This window comes from Chiloscyllium plagiosum, chromosome 30 (assembly GCF_004010195.1).
Source record: "Chiloscyllium plagiosum isolate BGI_BamShark_2017 chromosome 30, ASM401019v2, whole genome shotgun sequence".
Classification (NCBI taxonomy): Eukaryota; Metazoa; Chordata; class Chondrichthyes; order Orectolobiformes; family Hemiscylliidae; genus Chiloscyllium; species Chiloscyllium plagiosum.
Genome location: NC_057739.1, coordinates 21,586,731 through 21,607,350, shown reverse-complemented (window position 1 = coordinate 21,607,350; position 20,620 = coordinate 21,586,731). Strand labels below are relative to the sequence as shown.

At 39.1% G+C, this 20,620-nt stretch overlaps 1 protein-coding gene and 1 long non-coding RNA gene across 2 annotated transcripts in view; one reads left to right on the top strand and one right to left on the bottom strand.

Annotated features, from left to right (window-relative positions):
* The window catches only part of LOC122564795 (multiple epidermal growth factor-like domains protein 9), a 320,435-nt gene that overhangs the window by 30,314 nt on the left and 269,501 nt on the right, over positions 1-20,620 (top strand). The gene's annotated exons all lie outside the window — the stretch shown is intronic.
* LOC122564796 lies at positions 15,688-19,895 on the bottom strand. Its single transcript, XR_006316003.1, has 3 exons — positions 19,810-19,895; positions 15,862-15,971; positions 15,688-15,776 (listed from the first exon to the last, which is right to left on the bottom strand). It is a non-coding gene; the product is annotated as an uncharacterized LOC122564796 (long non-coding RNA).

The window sequence follows — 20,620 nt, the reverse complement described above, 5'->3', positions numbered from 1 at the left end:
ACGTCTGGAGAGGAAGAAACGGAGGGCTTGGAGGCCCTGGTCATGGCGGATGGAGGTGTAGAGGGATTGGATATCCATGGTGAAGATGAGGCGTTGGGGGCCGGGGAAACGGAAGTCTTGGAGGAGGTGGAGGGCGTGGGTGGTGTCTCGAATGATGTGGGGAGTTCCTGGACTAGGGGGGATAGGACAGTGTCGAGGTAGGTAGTGATGAGTTCAGTGGGGTAGGAGCATGCTGAGACAATGGGTCGGCCAGGGTGGTCAGGCTTGTGGATCTTGGAAAGGAGGTAGAACCTGGCAGTGCGGGGTTCCCGGACTATGAGGTTGGAAGCTTTGGGTGGGAGATCTCCTGAGATGATGAGGTTCTGTATGGTCTGGGAGATGACAGTTTGATGATGGAGGGGTGGGGTCATGGTCGAGGGGGCAGTAGGAAGAGGTGTCCTCGAGTTGGCGTTTGGCTTCAGCGGTGTAGAGGTCAGTGCGCCAGATTACCACTGCGCCCCCTTTATACACTGGCTTGATGGTGAGGTTGGGATCGGAGCAGAGGGATTGGAGGGCCACGCGTTGTGAGGGTGAGAGGTTGGAGTGGGGGAGGGGGGTAGACAGGTTGAGGCGGTTAATGTCCCGGCGGCAGTTGAAAATGAAGAGGTCGAGGGCAGGTAATAGGCCAGCGCGGGGTCTGCCCAACTGTTAGTCTCTCTTTCTCTGGACTCCCTCTCTGCCTATCGTTTGCTCCTCTCCCCTCTCCCCACTCAATCTTCAGCACCATTTCCGAGCTGCCATCAGTTCCAAAGAATGGTCGCTGAACCCAAAACATTACCTCAGCTTTCTCCCTTCAGACTGTAGGCCTATGACCAGTGGTGTGCCACAAAGATTGGTGCTGGGTTCACTGCTTTCCATCATTTATGTAAATGATTTGGATGTGAACATAGGAGTTATAGTCAGTAAGTTTGCAGATGACTCAGTGCAACGGAATCTTGATCAGATGGGCCAATGTGTTGTGGAGAGGCAGATGAAGTTTAATTTAGATAAATGTGAAGTGCTGCATTTTGCAAAATCAGAGCAGGGCCTATACACTTAATAGTAAGGTCCTGAGGAGTGTTGCTGAACAAAGAGACCTTGAAGTGAAGCTTCATAGTTCCTTGAAAGTAGAGTCGCAGGTAGATAGGATAGTGAAGAAGGTGTTTGGTATGCTTTCTTTTATTGGTCAGTGCATTGAGTATAGAAGTTGGGAGACCATGTTGCGGCTGTACAGGACATTAGTTAGGTCACTTTTGGAATATTGCGTGCAATTCTGGTCTGCCTCCTATTGGAAGGATGTTGTGAAACTTGAAAGGGTTCAGAAAAGATTTACAAGGATGTTGCCAGGATTGGAGGATTTGAGCTATCGGGAGAGGCTGAATAGGTTGGGACTGTTTTCCCTGGAGTGTTGGAGGCTAAGGGGTGACCTTAAAGAGGTTTATAAAATCATGAGAGGCATGGATCGGATACATAGACAAGGTCTTTTCCCTGGTGTGGGGATGTCCAGAACTAGGAGGCATACGTTTAGGGTGAGAAGAGAAAGATATGAAAGAGACCTAAGGGGCAACTTTTTCACACAGAAGGTGGTTGGTGTATAGAATGAGCTGCCAGAGGAAGTGATGGAGGCTGGGACAATTACAGCATTTAAAAGATGTCTGGATGGGCATATGAATAGGAAGGATTTAGAGGGATATGGGCCAAGTGCTGGCAAGTGGGACTAGATTGGGTTAGGTTATCTTGTAGGAATGGACGAGTTTGACCGAATGGTCTGTTTCCGTGCTGTACATGTCTATGACTCTGTGCTGCCAGACCTACTTAATTTTTCTTCAGCAATTTCTGTTTTTCTTCCCCTCTTATTTTCTCTGCTTTTCAGGAGAGCAAACTTCTTGTTCCCTGCACATGTGAATCTTATTTAAGCCAGAAATACCTTTCAATCTCACAAGTGTCCTTTCATGTCGTGCTGACAGTATTTTTTTTTGAGCTTTTGTTGCGCTGTTACCCGATTTTTAAATAGTGCATTTCCCCGATTGAACCTGTACCACTTGCAGCATTGTGTGCTAATCTGTTGCCACCTGAACTAAATGAACCCCGTGGATTGAGCAGCACTACTTAGTCTACTGTCCACAGCCTTCGCTGTTTACTTCCTGTTGGAGATGATGAAACTTCAGGTAAAATTCCTTAGAATGGAAACATTAAAATATATTTCCTGATTCCAAAAGCAAAAGGCAAATCTCCAGGATGTCAATATGACATTCGACATTATTCAGTTCTGACTGATTGAATTCCACAAATGACCTTTCAACTGCCCCAAAAGGATGAGAAATTCTGTATTGACGGTTAGACATTTATCTATATGGCCTTCAAATATATTCTTTAAAAGATGTTCACTAAGCTGCACTTGTGCTTTTTGAAAGGGTGAGATGCTTTTCGTATCTGTTACTCTATCGACTAGATAACCTTTCAACTTTTCATCTCAATTCAACTTCATCAAATTTGCCCCCTGATCCCCCAATTGGATGTGCTGTTGCATGGACTGCAGCCATACCTTGCTGCATGTTCAAAATGCATAATTTTTTTATCAATTCTCTCCTTTAAAAAAAAATTCAATTCTGTCAGGCTACTTTCATGTTTTATTGCATTCAAACCAGGAGCCAACGTTGTTCTTCATATCCTCTGAAAAAACCTAAATAATTTTGACAATCTGGCTTTAGCACTTTTTTTTAAAAAATGCAGGATTAAATACTGTTCTTCTGTTCCAAATCAATGATCTGCCACATCGATCTCAGTAGTCATCTTGGCATTCTTGCATGCTCAAAACTAGGTCATGCTTGCTTTTGGTTTTGTTTGAACTGTCAGCTTGGCTGACTGTGCCTGACCCTGTAAGCCTCAAGGTTATGCATTCAATGTGCACATCAGGATTCAAACAAATGCTTCAGAGTCAATATACAGGTAAGATTTTAAAGTGTGAAATTAGTGTAAAAAAGCAAAGTCTTCGCCAACATATGTCCCTGAACTGACACAAGTTGTAGTTTTGCTACATTTAAATTAGCTGGACAACAGTGACAAGATTCAAAAAGTCATTCATTGACATGTCGTGTTCTGGGACAGCCTGGGGATATAGATGGGGCTGTGCAAATTTTATCCTTTAGAGTTCTACTGTGTATGATTCTGGAAGAGAAAACTTCAAAGCTATTAAAGTTTATTATGTACCTTATGCTTTTATCAATTATATCCACAGTTTTAACCTCAAAACACTACAAAATTTGTAATAGGCACAGACAGAAGGAAGTTGTAACCCAGTGAACCGAATCAGCAGATCTGTCACAGCTAGGTGATACAAAGTCTAAAAATAGCTCTTAAGTGTTGTTGTTGACCTTTAATCTTGTCCTTCTGCTCATTATGGAATTTGTGCCTCCAGGTGTTTCAGAACAATAAAAAGAAACAAGTTGAACAGGAAGCGATTCTAAATATTTATATTAATACAGCCTTAGTAAGCATGATGTGCATACTCTACAGCCACCGTCAACAGTCTTTCCTCAACAAGTTCTATCTCCTCCCTCTGTTTAAACATTCGGATCTTGTTCATCTAGAAATAGTAGAACAAGTATAACAAAAGAAATTATGTTCAGGAGACAGAAGGATAAATGAGAGTTTTATTGCTAATGTTTGCATAGAATTCCTGAGTTTGGAAACAGGGCCATTTGGCCTGTTGTGTCCACAGCAATCCTCCAAATAGCAGCCTACCCAATCTGTGTAACACCATATTTTCCACGTGATAATCTATCTAGCCTGCACATTTTTGGACCGTGGGAGGAAGCTAGAAGACCTGGAGGAAACCCATGCAGACACAGGGAGAATGTGCAGACTCCACACAGCCAGTCATCTGAGGCTGGAATTGAACCCAAATCCCTCGTGCTTTGAGGCAGCAATGCTATCCACTGAGCCACCATGCCGTCTTAGGCTACTATACTGGTGACAAGATCTTTAACAAGATCTCTATTGCACATGTCTGATTGAAGCTATAGGAGTTAACTAGTAATGTAATGTGATCTTAATGGTATTGCTTGGTTGAGAATTGTTTCATGTTTAGCAAAATATCTGATGAAAATAATCAGGAAAATCCAATTTAGTAGTGATTTTGTGACATAATGTCAACTTTACATTGTTCTGTGATTAGTAATAACTGGCTAATCGGTTTCAAGGAGTTCCTGAGCAAATGAAAAAGCAGTTTTGTGCGCAAGTGGCAAAATGGTGAATATTTATAACTATTGATAAATAAAAACAGACCATAGTTTAATAATGATTTGAAGTATATGGGCCATAAAATTTCACTGCACAGCATCAGTTTTTTTAGAAACAACATCACCTTTTATAGCTCCAAATTGGCAGTAATCAGATGTTTTACCTTAATAAGAAGTCTACTAACCTCCATATTGGGTATCGACATGCAGGAGGTATTAGTCCTTTTGCATTTGCAAAGAAGGGACCAAACTGCTAAATCCTTGGTTTATCCTAATATAACCTAATATAAGAAATGGAAGAAGGAGTAGGCCTTCTGGCCCTTCGAGCCTGCTGCACCATTCAATAAGACCATGGCTAATCTTTTCGTGGACTCAGCTCCACTTACCCACCCATTCGCCAGAACATTCCATATTAAAGAAATTGATTCTCACTATCAGTTCTCACATTCCTCACTTGACTCAAACCCATCCATTTTCTTTCAAGTACAGCTCATTCGTGAATCCTAATGTGAGTCAGAGCACTGATATATCACAGTCATTACGGAGTCCTGGTTGCCTTCATAATTTATGTTACTGTTTCAACAAACCAACAACATTGGATAACATTGTAAAGAATAATTGGGCTTGTTACTTCTGATACAAATCTAATTTTCTTGAGTGACAGCTCTCAGTGGATATTAAGTTATATAAGGCTGAAAAAGTCATTAATGTTGATTTTAAGCTAGCTTGCAGTCAAGATATTCCATGTAATGGACTATGCATAGGCTCTTTATCAAGTAGTGATCTGATTAACCTGCTTAGTGACTATGAATGACCATGTGCTATGATATGCCAGTCCAGCAACGTGCTTATGGTTACATCTCTGATGATAAAACCACCTGAGGGAACAACCTTCATAGAACACACAGTGCAATAATTGCTGAAAACATAAACTTTATGTTTTGATTATTGAGTACTTATTGTGTGTTTATCACAGTGAAATAACAAGTGCATGTATACATCAGAGCAAAGGATAGCTCAATATGTTATAACTTGTGTGTGAATACATAGTATTTAAAGCCATCTGTTTTCTGTATTGCATCATGCTGCATTTCCTGTAAATTTCTCATGCTGAATATCATCAACTTGATAAAGTGCTGAGATGCACAGCATGTTTAGTCATCTGAGCATTCTCCAAATACATAATAATGACTCTTTCATATTTTCATTTTTGAAGAAACTGGTTACTTGTATGGTTCAACATCTTGAAGCTTTGTTTGGGTGGAACAACAAGGATTTTTTGTTTGAATCCCCATCTTTACACATGATTATTAGCTACACAATTAAGTCTGGATTCAAAGAAATCTACAATATTATCTTTAACCAATCAAAAGAAAATCATGGAAATGTACCTCCATTAGTAACAATGCAAAATGCCCCATTCAATTTCAATACAGTTCAATTTGCTCAATTTTGAAATTGTTAAAATCAATTTAATGTGGGCAGATAAAAAATAAAGCAACTTCTAAAATTTTTTTCACACTTGTACACTTTTAGTGAATAATTAAAAATACAGGAAGTAATTCTTCTAGAAGCATTTTTCACTTCACATTCGCCTGAAATAGTCTTTGTGTTTTTCCCGTTTTGATGTTTTTTGAATATGAAGAGAGACAGTTCATTACAGCACATTCAGTCATGTCATACTACTTATACTGTTTATCGTAAAGTTCTTTTCTTTTGTTATTAAAGGCACTCCTCCCTCAATTCTTATCATTACCTGTATATAAGGTTAGAGTCTTATTTGTCCTCAACCCTGTTACTAAATTTCTGATGTATTCTTGATTAATCTGCTACTATTTCCTCATAAATCAAGAACATGATTATGTAATAGTAAATGCATTCTGGTAACTTGTGATGCTGTTTATATTTAAAGACATCAGGCATATTTGAGCTCGGCTGTGCACAATGGATGACATGGTGGCTCAGTGGTTCACTGTTGCTTCACAGTGCCAGGGACCCAGGTTCGATTGGGTGACAGTCTATGTGAATTTGTACATTCTCCCCGTGTCTGCATGGGTTTCCTCTGGGTACTTTGATTTCCACCAGTTCAAAGATGTGCTGGTTAGGTGGTTTGGCCATGTTAAATGGCCCTGTAGTGTGCAGACTAGGTGAGTTAGCTATGGTGAATGTGGGGTTACTGGGCTGGGATGGGGTAGAGTGCTGCTTTTTGAAGGCTGCTGCAGACTCGATGGACTGATTGGCCTCTATCTGGACTGTAGGGATTCTATGACACCATTTAATGGCTTGGGTGCATCTCAACAAAAACAAATTCAATTCTGTTACAAATGGGAGCTCATTTTATGTCCAAACTTGGTGCTCGGACATTACTTGTTTCAAGAGTAGCATTATTTCCTTTATTTCTTTTACTGTTAATTTCTAGTTCAGATTGTCTAAATGGTATCTATTTCCTGAATAGATGCCCGTGTTTGACAAATATCCTTTTGCCAGAAGCCTGATTGTTCTGGAGAGACTTTTGTCACAATAACCTAATCTGCTCATTGTCCATGACACAGACAGAATCTTGAATTGTAATTTTCTCTCTGAAATTCAGTGTGGCCAAGTCTATTTCCTGTGCACATGTAGGTTTGAACTATTTCTATCAGCCAGTTGAGATATTTTCTTAATTACTCTCTAAATGACATTAAATATGTTGATCAATACACTATTTTATTCTTTTGTGGGTTGTAGGAACAGTACACCATTTTGTCTCTCAAATATGCTCTGCCATTCAGTTAGATTGTAGCTGACCTGCAGTCCATCGCTATTTGTCTGTATTTTTTTTCTATATCGCTGGATATTCTTATGACATAAGAAATTGTTGAAAACCTCTTCCTCATAAACCCATTCTCTATACATCCAATTATTATCTTTTTCTCCACATGGTACATACGTTCTAGTATCTGCAAATGTAGAAACCTTTTCCTTTTTGCCTCTTCGTGTGCTAACTGAATGATTCAGCAATTCTTTTAGATCAACATTTAATATTTTTGACCCCTATTAACTGCAATAAATCTATTACAATAACAGTATGAACAACTAAAGCACTGTCAGTTGGGAAGCTGCATTTGCAATTGGCGCAAAGTCAGAAATAAGGATTAAATAACCTAAACTTAATTCTCTGATTTGCATAGCTTCTGAGTTTAGCTCCCAGCTTGAGGCACTGGATTATCGTTTTTTTTTGCTGGCTAGCAACATTTGAATTTTGGAGCTGGACACGTTTGCAAAGACCTTTTTATTAGCATTAATGCCTTTTGAAGAATACATTCAAAACCAGAGCTGCATGTTTTAAATGTCTTATGTTGCGACAAGGCATCCTGTTCGTCAATGCAATCTGACCCTGGTAGTAAAAGAACCTTGTATTATACCGCTTTTAGTTCATCAGTGTGACCATTCATACAGATTCCAACTGACTCTTAATCAGCTGCTTATGACAAGTTAAAAATATAGGAGAATACTGTTCATTGTGCTTTAAACTTCCTCATTTCAGAACTCTTTCTATTTTGGCTTATTATATAAGTCTGCCACTCTTATTTGACCTTGGAAAAGCATTCTGGTTAATTAATTCCTGAGTCCTACTGAATTTCAACTCCCAATTCCCCGCTTTTACTCTCAGCTGTCTTGATATCCTGCTTTGGAAAGCCATCTAGTCCCTTTGAGACCTCAAAAAGGAAAAAAACCTGATAGCTTGCGTTCAATAAAGGCATCAAGAACAACAGTGCTACATTGTTAAAGGAAAAATGCCATATATCAAGATTATGAATGTAATCATTACCGTTTTGGAGAAAATAGCATTACTGTTTCCTTTCAAGAGTTATCGATCATTATGTAATGATCTTTAACCTGCAAAATTGTTGCTGTATGATAACTGCAGTTACAGTAAACATTTGAAAAGTTGATTTCCTACTTTGAATTTAACGCCATCAGACAGATTTGCAGTAGACCTATGTTAATTTGAAGATTTTGAAAAAAGTGCCTGTATAGAAAATGGAAGTAATCTTATACGTTCCTGACAATGTGTGTAATGGCAAGGTTTGTGACATCAAGTCTGGTGAGGCCTATCTCAACACTGGAAGCAAATCTCTGCATTTTACATGCATTTTCCATGCTAGGTGACAAGGCAAGTAAGAAGAATTGTAAGGTTATTAAGTGCAGCAACTTGCTTCCTTAATATTCAGCTCTCTATCTTAACAAACATGTTGAACAAGCTAGACATTGTGCAGATACCTGCAATTTCAGCTCGCTGCTGTATGCAAGGAGCTTCCATGTTGCTCAGCATCAAGCAGAATCTCAGGGTACGATCCATGGCTGTCAACCACAAGCACAGCTCATCCACTGCCATTGGTATTCGACATTTGTTAACTCCACGTGATCATCATTCCACCTTTTTGTTCCGCTTGCAGGATGCAAGGAAACACAAACTTTCATTGCAGGGCACACCAGCAACTTGCATTGAAAAGATGCTGCAAGGAAATATTGTATGTAGGAACAGGATCTCAGCTCACTGATTGGATCAGGGTACATCTCAGAGCTGTTTGTGTTGTTTCTTAACACTTTTTCACTTAGCACCCACTTACATGCTCACAGGATCCATGCCTTGCCTTGTGATGCCAATTAGTGCCCTAGTGTTTTAGTCAGAGCCCAAGGCCAGCTGTCAGTCCTGCCAAGGTCATTTGTAGTTATTATCATGAAGGGATTTGTTTGTGGATTGTGAGCAAACTGTCTTACTGTATGACACAAAAACACTGCACATTTATTCAACTAAATAACTATGTTGAAAATTGGGAGGGGACTTGTCCACAGTTCAGTCAAGTAAGGGGCTGCTGTCTGACAGGGAGTACCAGGTAGCGTCAGTCATGAGCACTGTTTGTACACAGTCCATAGGCTTGGCTGCAGTAAGTCATTCGTTTCGCCAATTAAGAGAAAAGGATTTGTCCGAAAACAATAGTATGACGGAACTAGCAGTCCAGCAACTTTATAGGACAGTGATCAGTCATGTCTAGGCGCTCTCATTGAAACCAATCAGAGGTCATTCCAAGAGATCCTTCCAACAAGGGGTCCTGTAGGGTCAGCAGAGGGAACATAAGGGATTGGGGAATCAAGACTGGAGGCGAAAGTAAAGGCATGCATAGAGGTAGGGACAAGAACAGTGATTGGGTGAATCTTTAGGTGTATGGGAATGTGAGTGCAATGCCGGAGCTTTTGGTAGGCTGTGGGAAGGGATTATTGGCAGTGACCACCACTGTGAATTCACAAGGGTGGTATTGAGTAGCAGAGTGAATATCATTAAGGTGTATTGTCAGAGTTCAGGAGACAGGGAGGACTAAGTCCAATTTGGTGGGTCTCCACATGGGAGGGATGGGTGGAAATCAACTGTTAGGGTATTGCAAGGTAAAAGAGGATATTGAGGCTCTGTGCAGGTCTGGTGACCAGGCAGAGTCTGGTGCTGATGGTGTGCATGATGAACAGCGTTCCCTGCTGCCATCTCTGGCTGTTCCCTGGATGTGAAAAGCAACTGGACAATGGGAGAACATTCATTGTGGGTGAAGCCAGTGTTAGTTTGGTGGGTAAAAACACAGGATATATGTCTGATTGACAGTAGGCTATTGAAGGGGGAAATAGATGTAATGTGTGTTTGCAAACCCTGGCTTCATTTCACTTGCATTCTTCTCTTCTCCCATATGCAGCACATGCAGAATGAACGTGTTTGTGTATAAAAAGCTAGTCAAAGGTGAAAGCTGCTATGTCCCATTGGTGATTGCAGATCAATCCTTGTGACCTCAGTGATGCAGAAGGTAGCAGCAATGTCTTAAAAGGGGCTGAATGCTGACCAAAAACGACTCAATATTTGTGAAACTTCCAAGGGTGCCAATGGGAACATCACTACATGGCATATCACATAAGTATTATGATGGACTGCATTGAATTCAGTGAAAACTTTAATGATTGATGTGTGTTTGGGATGAGAAATGGATCAGTGTACAAGTGGAACCCTTGATGTAATGCATGGTTTATTCTGCCGGTGCAATACCAGTTGGTGCACATGCTCTGACCAGACCAAGATGAAACCTATGATCGGCCTTTTGAAGACACGGTTCTGCTAATTAGAGTGGTCTAGGAGGAGGACCCTCCAGTAAAGTCTGGGCAAAGTGTACCCAATGGTGTGCTGTTCACTGCACAATCAGAACAGGCATTGAGGTAATATGATAGATGCTCAGAAGCCAGAGGAATGGGAGCAGTCTTCTGAGAAAGAAGATTAGGACTTCGAGGAGGAGGAAGCTGTTCTTGTCCATGACAGAGCTCAGTTGTGTCGGGTACGACAAACCAGACACCTGGTTCCAGTAGATAAGATGTGTGTACAGAAGATCATCACAGAATATAAAATGGTCATTGGTCATGATGCCAACACTTGGTTGGCATTGTGACAGTGAACATCACCTTGTATTAATTTTATTTTTGTATGTTTTTGCTGGCTGTAGATAAAAGTTAATATTTGGAATTGTGCATTTGTTTGTTTTATATGATGCAGGTTAATGACAAGTTGCAGGTTTCTGGTGAGTATTGGGAGAAAAAAACACTTAGAGAGGGTGTTTAAACGGACTGCAGCTAAGGACAAGTATGGTGGCATGGTGGTTCAGTACAGACCAGGGCAAGAGAACGTGGTTGTACGTGCAAGTGAGCAGTGTAGCTTTGTTCTGCTGTTCCACTAAATGCCCAATTGCCATTGCTTGGTGCACGGAGACTTTTGTAAGATACTGAAAGGGATTCCAGTCTTTCGGCGGATATCCAATAAGTGGTGAGTTGTTCTAGGAACAGCACGTGGTGTGATGGAGATAGAATAGGGTGTGAGGGATACCACGGGGGCACAGGTAATTAATGAGGTGAGTTTGCTAAGATATGGTGAGGAATTTCACTGGCCTTGCTGCAAAAAATACCTCAAAGAAGATTGCAACTTTTCCTTTCCAAAAAAAGGAAGACTTTGCTGATGCCTTTTATTTAAAAATTGCAAATGTAAACTCGTATAGTAAACTTTAACAAGTAGGCTGAGTTCAATTCAGTTGTACTGTTGCTGTAACTTTTCAGTTCTGTATATCACGTCATTCCAGTTTTAATGATCTCAACATTCTCTGTTACTAAAGGCTCACTATTAACATAATACTCCATTAATGACACAATTGTGTTGATTTTAGCATATGCAGAGAATTACTTCAATAGGATTTTTGACAGTTACATGTGTAAAACAGAGAGAGAATAATACATGGAAAAATGGTGAATGAATAAGGGTGATACTAAATAGAATAAATAATAATGCACAATAATTCTACAATTATTCATCCTAGGCCTTAATAATTCTATCCAGCTGCCTGTTTCTTGTGACACATAATATTTTACATTGCTAAACAAGTGCTTGACAGGAATAAAATTGTGTATAGAATTTGAAATTTAGTCACCTCAGTCAGAATTCAATGTTGTTTTAGATTTCGTTTCTGGATTGTTTACCCATGATTTGAATGTGAAATTTGGTGACTGCATGCAATATGCTGATACATTCAGATCAAAGGTTCAAAGCAATATTATTATTGAAGCATATTTTAGTTTTTTTTAGCCATTCAATGTTTCTGTTTTTTTTCTTTATAAAAGTACCAACAAGGCCTGAAATCATTAGTTACAATTTGAAAACACTGGGAGTTTCTTTGTAATGAATATTGGCATGAAGGCTAGAAATACAGTATTGTGTATACCATGAGGGAACAAAACAAATTGCCCTATTAAAAGTTGGACAATGGAGATATTCATCTGAGATCAATGTATGGAAAAGTGAATGCATCAAAATTTAGCATTGGTGGTTGCATTAGAATGGTGGATCCTTCCAGATAGTTGGCTTTCAATGCAATATTGCAATTAAAGACACATTGCAATCTTCCAATGAATCTGAATTGCATTCTCTCTAAGGATTCAATATTGTTTCTCATGAGGAATTTAGACTTTTTGAGGACTTATTAAAATTTTATGTTAATTCTTGATTACTGCTGTTTATTGGAAACTTGGTGTCTTAGTGTATCTGATGATTTCTCATTCAATCCTTTCTTTTTCTTTGCTGTTTATTAGCTGCCTTAACCCAGTGAGGCATAGTATCAAATGGTGAAGCAGTAGTTTAGAGTAGCATGATATGGAGACTTTGAAAAGGAGGTCTGGAAGGGGATAAAGTGTTTTTTGTTGATGGTTATCTCAAACAAATCCTTGATACAGCTTTGCGAACTATGGCCTGTTCCCCAGGATGCATATTGAGACAAACCTTGACTGCGACTGGAGAACCATCAATTCAGTGAAAGACGCTTTTTGATTTGCATAAAACTTGTTGGTCTTCCAATGTAAAGTGATGACCTTGACTGAGTATTGCAGGCTGGCACATTTGAAAATCCAGGACTACATGCTGAAAGACCATCAGCAAAGGTCCATCTGCCAAGATATAATGAGGGTCTATTGCGTTTCCTTAAAAGGAATGTGAACAGTTTCATTCCACGTATAGAAAATGCATTTTTGTTACAACTGGATTGGAGCTCCAATGAAAAATGTCAAAGTTCCATGTATCTTCTACAAAATCTATACAGAACTGCTCTGTAATTTTTGTATTTACTTATGCATAATTTGCGAATAAACTATATTTTTGTAATTTAAAAAAATTACATGAGTTGGTTATGCCAAATTGATATTTCTGTTCTATATGTGCTCTGTGTAGTTCAGCGCATTAGGTTCTAGGACCTAACCAGGTGGATGCCTCATTGCATTTGACTCCGCATTGTAGATCTGGTATTGGTCCAAAATCATTCCACTCATAATATTGTTGTATTATAATGGCAGTGTTAGATTCCAGCGTATGAAAATTGAAATCTAATTGTGCAACTTGCCACCATCAACTAAAATCAGATCTTGAACTTAATCCATCATTTGTAACTTGTTTCATTCTGTAGAGAGAGCATTTTATGTAGTAGCTTTAAATCACTTCAAAGTAGAACATCAGAAGGGATGTAAGCTTCATAAAGGTTAATGAGCAGTGCAGTTTATGATGTAATGAATAACTTTTCAGTGTGTCCTGGAGAAGAATGTTCAGGATGTCTAGCAGAGGTTTGAGGGGGAAAAAAGTGTGTTCTATTGTACTTTTAAGATAAATCATACCAGAAATGGTCACTTTAGCACGAGTGCATCCTGTCACAAAATATTCATATACCTATTAACATAAGCTAAACAGTATACACGTCACTTTCTTGACATAATGTTTATTGATCATTCTAGAAAATATAAAAACAGGAGCAGGTCATTTAGCGCCTTGAGTCTGTTCTGCCATGCAGTGGGATCAAGGCTCTATCAACTCATCTTGCTTCTGTAATCCTTAATACCTTGACCTAGGTAGGATCAACAATAAAAACCAGCAATGCAATGCAATATGTTACAAATATTCACATATGTTGCTGGCTTACGTAGAACAAACAAAGATTTTTTAAAAAAAGGATTTCATCATAACTTCAAAAGGATTTCTGTGAGATAAAATATTTTGGGATGTCTAGGAGTCACAGAGGGCACAACTTAAATGCAGATCTTTTTTCCAATGGTTGATGATGTATACAGTTCTATATGAACTCCCATAAGCCACAGCTTCCTCCACTATCTATGGACCTTTGCAAATTTCTGCACATCCCTACTGATGTCACCATCTCAACACGTTGAATGCTTCTGCCCTGGAAAAGGCAGCATGTTGCCACCTGCAAAGCTCTGAGTTAAACCAGTGAACAATTCAATGGCTATATGTACTTAGCTATCAATCACACATGTTGCCTTGAAAAAACACAGCTGGATCTTAACATTAAGAAGCTAGGTTTTACAAAATTATATTTCTTCCATTTTATGAGTAGCAATGAGGGAAATCTAAATTGATGTATAAAACTACTTTGCAGATGAATGTGTGGCCTGACTGGCTGAAATATATATTCAACAAAAACATTAAATTCCAACTGACTGTTCAGAGTCTGTTATTAATCAAACCATGAGGAACATGACTTGAAAAATCTCAAAAGATCAACTAATTGTTAGTTATATCTACTTACTCTATATCTTAAGTCTCATGTTGATTGGCCTTATCTGTTTCTCCCTAACTGGTTTAGTTGATACCATGTTGAATGATGCTGGAATTCCCTTAGATGTTCTCCTCATTCACTTCCCTCCTGGAATCCCCATTGCAGCTTTCCATTTTCTACCTTCATATATTGTTAGTTCACACGTAAACTGACTGTACCCCAAGTACTTAGGAGTCTACATGATAACAACTGGCAATCTGAAAAACTGGCAAAAGCCAATTAACAGAAACCACTTATAATACTCAAAAAAACCTGGTAGTTCAAGAACAGCTTTGATTATTGACTGTTGATATATGAAAACAGATGTTGCCAATCTAGCTGATTTATTTTCTGTTTTATTTTAAATTAAAATATGACCACCAATAACATTCAATAGGAGTTTTATCAAATCACTTTGGTGACTGTTATGACCAATTTATTGTACTTACGAAGGGATTCAGCTTGTCTGATTACTGTTTACTACACTTAAGTCACTAGGCATGGTGAAATCAGAACCTCGTCAGTGACCCTGTGAAGGATACTTAACGTTGCCCATCATGTGTGGCCTGTATAAATCCGTGTGTAGCAGTATCAAAACTCCAATTTGCCTACAATAAAAGCCATTGTGCTATTTGGCCTCCAAATCGCTTGCTTGCTAATTTTCTGTGTTTCTTGGACAAGTAACCCCAAGTCCCTATGAACATCAATATTTGCATGTTTCACCCCTTTTCAAAAATGTTCGACTTTTTCTATTTTTATTATCAAAGTGAATAACCTCATACTTCACCACATTACACTCCACTTGCCATCTTGTTACCCATTCACTTAATCCACCTGTATCTCCTTGCAGCCTCTTTGTGTTCTTCTCATAGCTTGGCTTCCCACATAGCTTTAGACCATCGGTGCACTTAGACACAATGACCTTTGTTGACTAAATAGTTCAAAACAATTAAACTGAAACAACTTCATGGGCAGAACTTTGCCTATCTTTGAGAGGCTGATAATGGAAAGAAATATGTTTTTGATATTGTTTATGCTTACTATCAAAGACATTGACATTCTTTCAAGTCAGGACAAAGCTCAATCAGGTTGTGGAATCAGAGCAGCTCATGTTAATTGGCCTCCCGTCCAACTTTCCCCTGAAAAATAGGCATCCACAAGATTTAGTGGAGAGGTGAGAGTTCTCAATCACTCAAGAGACTGAAGCAGACAAGAGGCTGTGAAGCTGCAATTGGGGTCTATATTTGTAGGCTTATGTTTGTAACTTTCAGGTGCTGTTAGTCAGTATGTCTGCCTTGGTGTTCTGCCAAATGTACCAAACAGGGTGGGTCTTAGCAGCATCGATATAAAGGTATGCCATAAGCTGTTGCTGCAAAAAAAAAGAAAGATTTACGTGGTTAGGAGTTGGGATTTATCTGGCTCCAGAAATATGCTATGACCCCAGGATATCTCACCTTCACTCTTGGATAGGTTCTTCTCTCATCGGTTTGCCAGCTGAATTTCCTGCTTCCTGGTGTGGTGAACTTTACCATTTTCAGGCTTGGACCAACTGTTTATTTTACGCCTGTAATGAGCAGTTGTTGAAAGTCATCTCATAATCACTACCACCTCCCTCCTGATATCTAAAAAGTTACTGGGCTGCTGTAAAGGTCACTGTGAATCTTCAGAATATATGAGCTTCTCTGGGAGGTTGGGAGGTGTGAGTAGAATTATGAAGGAATGCTGGCAATGCTAGGTTGGGATGGCAGGGGCTATTAGGAAAAATAGCATTGTTGTGAAAGAAAAAAAAACTCACAGGGGCTTGCAGATCTCTTGCAAGGGAACCCAAACACTCAGGTTGTATTGGAAATTTAGCTACAGTATTTGAGGAAACACCATGTGAAAAACCCTCCTGAAGGATCAGAAAGTGAAAGTCAAGTAAATTTAAATTTCATCTCTCAAATTCCAGTTGGATTTGGGACTGAAGTGACATGCTAAACATCAATATCCCTCATGTTTCACAAGTCTAAAGAATTTAGCAATAAGAAAAATATATGGCTTTGAGCTTTGTATTTGATCTTCGGATAGCAGATATTTAAAAAGAGGGAGAAAATAGAGAGAAAAATTATTGTGAACCAAGATAAGTGATGCTGATTTTATAGCACTGTTAGCACTCTGTAGTGCACAATACTTTCACTTTCACTACTCTTTGTGGTTACAGCAGTTGAACTATCCTGTCGAAAGTTATTAAGAGGCAAAGTTAACAAGCTTTTCAGATCTTTATCCTCAAGGTTCAACTGTTGTATTGAAGGGGTAACATACAACAAAAACGTGTTTACTTTACTCTATTATGTAGTAAAATGCCCAAGGCCCTTCGCTGGAGTATCTTCAAGGGGAATAGGAATGAAGAAACACAGAATCTTATCAAGAGGAAATTCTAGAGGTTAACCCCTTGGCAACTGAAAGCATCAATGATGGAATGCTCAAAATAGAGAACGTTCAAAAGGCCACCGTACAGATATCCCAGAGGGGAACAAAAATAGTGAAGCCATGGAAGGATTTGAAAACAAAAATGAGAATTATCAAATCATGTGTATTGCTTAAGCAGGAGCCATTGTAAGTCAAGAAGACATGTAAAGTATCTGCTAAACAATGTATGAATATTTTTTAAAATCAAGCTCTGGCACAACTATGGAAATAGCTTTCCCAATATAGTTATTATGGCTTTACTAATTTACGTTACATTAAGCAATAATTTTGAACTACCTGAATTTTGAATTACAAAATTTCCATATATTACTTTAAATGAGGTGGAAGTTGTTGCCTGGTGTTAATTGTGCAATGTGGGGGTAAATCTATATATGGTTGTTCAGTATGGTTCCTTTATGGTTTTTATTTAAATTCTCCTGGATGAATGACTGATTCATTTCTAAGATTGTGATGGTTGAATTACTAACTTATTAGCCATAGTCTATAGTGGACCAGAAGGAACTCTTTCTGTTAGGGAGAGGGAGAGAAACAATTGTTACGTATAGCTTAAAGACCAACTTTTAGCAAACGTGGGGCAAGACGAGGAGACAGGCTTCCACAACTGTCATCACATCACAGGGTTCTTTTAACACTGGAATAATCCTTTGTTAGCATTCTTGTGTGGACGACAAATTTTGTCATATTATGTTAACATCTTAATCTGTAAATTGTCTCCTGAGGCCTTATTTCAAGGAACAAGGATAAGATGCTCTTTTATGAACTTCCCAAGAGCATCCAGCACTTCATTCCTTTCAATCTTTCTGCAATTTCAAACATTTTCTTTGTGGATTCAGCCTCAAAAAAAAGGCCCATCCAAAACGTGACACTAATTAACATGAAATGTACAATTTCTGAGAGACCTAAAGATTGCTGATTTGGGAAGAGGGGCAGATTAGGTTAGTGCCATTGAGGTTAAGGATCTTAACACACTGTTGAGACAAAGGTCTCTGTTAATCCAGATTGAATGTAATTTGATGGCAGTGCTGAGTGATAAAGGTGGGGAAGTATTCCATTAACAAGAACAATTACATTCCATCCCTACTCTCCTGGGTCAAAATGATTTAAGTGATAATTCTTCGTAATAGCTTGATTGAGAAATGAGCTGTGGATCTTTCCCCAGAGACCTGGCTAATATTTATCCCTCCATCAGCATCACAAAAATAGATTATCTGGTCACTGTCACTACTTTCTGTTGTGCTTTCATCTGCGCATATTGGTTATTGCAATTTTTACATTGAACAGTGACTACATGGTAAAACACTAAGATATCCAGCAAGGGTGAAAAAGCACTCTAAAGTAAAGAACTCGTGAATTTATAAAGAAAATCGGCAACAGATTTCCTTTGAAACAAGTGTCTCAGCAGTATCGGTCAGGCCAGAAAAACAGTGAAGTAATCCTCTCAGATGGAAGATAAAATCAGGAGCTTCTAGAATTCATTAAGAATGGTTGTGCAGAGTACCTCTAGTGTATCATCATCCATGTTTTGATTACTGTGTCTCTGGAAAGAAATATGTCATCTTGCTGATTAATACTTGCTATCCACAAGTTTATTGCTGATGCAAACTGAAATGGTTGAGCCCTGACACTAAGCTGAATGAACCAGGTATTGCTGCCCTGTGGCTCATTTGTGCTATAGCTGCAGAGCTCATGTGAAGTGAAACCATTTTCCTTAAACACTTCAGTCAAGGTGTAAATATACACATAAAGCCATCTGTCAGTCAGGGATTTTCACAAGGGTTATTTTGACGTCTGTAACTCTAGAACCCCCAAAGAAGCAACATGCAATAACTGTAAGCCATTTTAGAGCAGGCAATGAGGGGAACCTCCCCACCCCGGGGAACCCCCCACCCCAGAACTTACAGCTGTATGATCACCATGACAAACCTGCCTGTGGGGTCTCCGTTCTGCTTTTAAAATTTCCATTTGGACCTTCTTTCAAAACCATTTCCTCAACCTTTTAAAGGACTATTATTTTCAAGATCTGGATAAGGTGAAATTTTGGGTCCAGAATCTGCTTGATTTTGTTAAATTCGAGAGTATTATTTTGCAATGCAGTAAAATCCTTCCACTGTGAAATTGATTTGACAGGCATACAGGATTTTTCAAAGTTCTGATGTGAGAGACAATTGAATAATAAAAGATAAGTGGAGCCCAGAACTTTAAAAGACAATCATTTTTCAAAATATTCTCAAAAATGTGTACAACACTTGAGCGAAGGACGTAAACCAACCTTGAGCTTTGTATTATAGCAATAACAAAAACAGTGAAACATTATTTTGTGTGTATGTCAGGCATGTTAGTCCAGTCATTAATAGGACAGGGAATTGAGCAGCAAAAAGTATTGTAATTTAAACTAAACTAAGTAGATTGTTTAGGAAAGGTAGCTAGGGGCTGGAGTGTCTCAGTGCTGCAACATTGAATATTTAAATGTTCAAACTAACACCTAGAGCTTCAAAGGAGATTGTTTCTTTGTTGCTAGGCACAGTATGCAAAGCAGGCAAAATATGATATCAACTCAATAAGATATTGAATGACTAACTGCTTTGGGAATGTTGTTGTTCTTTGGTCATCAAAACAGGAATACTTGACCTATCAGTGAATCATGAACGAAACATTTTCTTAATTAGTTTTGCAAATCAATAAACATTCTGGTTCTCTAACGTGCAAAGAGAATTTGAAATTATATTGGATGTGTGTACATGTGGTGTGTGCTGGAGCCATTCACTGACTTTAGTGCATGTATTTTTCATCACAGATGGATGTAAAACTCCATAAACAAGAGGAAAAAAGATGTCTGTTGACTTCTGTCTTAGAGTCTGCAACCTTGATAACATTTGCCAATTTAAACAGTTCTAACATGATGAAAACAATGATACTCGGAAACTCTTACTTACTTAACATTTTGGCTTTAAGGCCTTGAAGACAGAAGCTGGCACTCATTACAGCTGAATCATATTGCGCATTAGGAGTATGACAAGCCACAAGCAGTCAACAACATTTCGTAATGCTCACAGTCAAACTGGCGTGTCCTGAACAGGGCTCAAGCTTGAACATAATTTACGGAGATGCTTGACTACCCCAACTTTACAGTCCTCTCTTGACCTCCCCAATTTGAGCTCAAAGGAATGCAAAGTACAACATTTCACTTTGGCTTGATTGTAGGAATTGCCAGAAAAAAAAGGCATATTTGGATTTAGAGTCATAGAGATGTACAGCATGGAAACAGACCCTTCGGTCCACCTGTCCATGCTGACCAGATATCCCAACCCAATCTAGTCCCACCTGCCAGCACCCGGCCTATCTCCCTCCAAACCCTTCCTATTCATATACCCATCCAAATGCCTTTTAAATGTTGCAATTGTACCAGCCTCCACCACTTCCTCTGGCAGCTCATTCCATACACCAACTACCCTCTGTGTGAAAAAGTTGCCCCTTAGGTCCCTTTTATATCTTTCCCCTCTCACCCTAAACCTATGCCCTCTAGTTCTGGACTCCCCGACCCCAGGGAAAATTCTTTGTCTATTTATCCTATCCATGCCCCTCATAATTTTATAAACCTCTATAAGGCCACCCCTCAGTCTCCGATGTTCCAGGGAAAACAGCCCCAGCCTATTCAGCCTCTCCCCTTAGCTCAAATCCTCCAACCCTGGTAACATCCTTGTAAATCTTTTCTGAACCTTTTCAAATTTCACAACATTCTTCCAA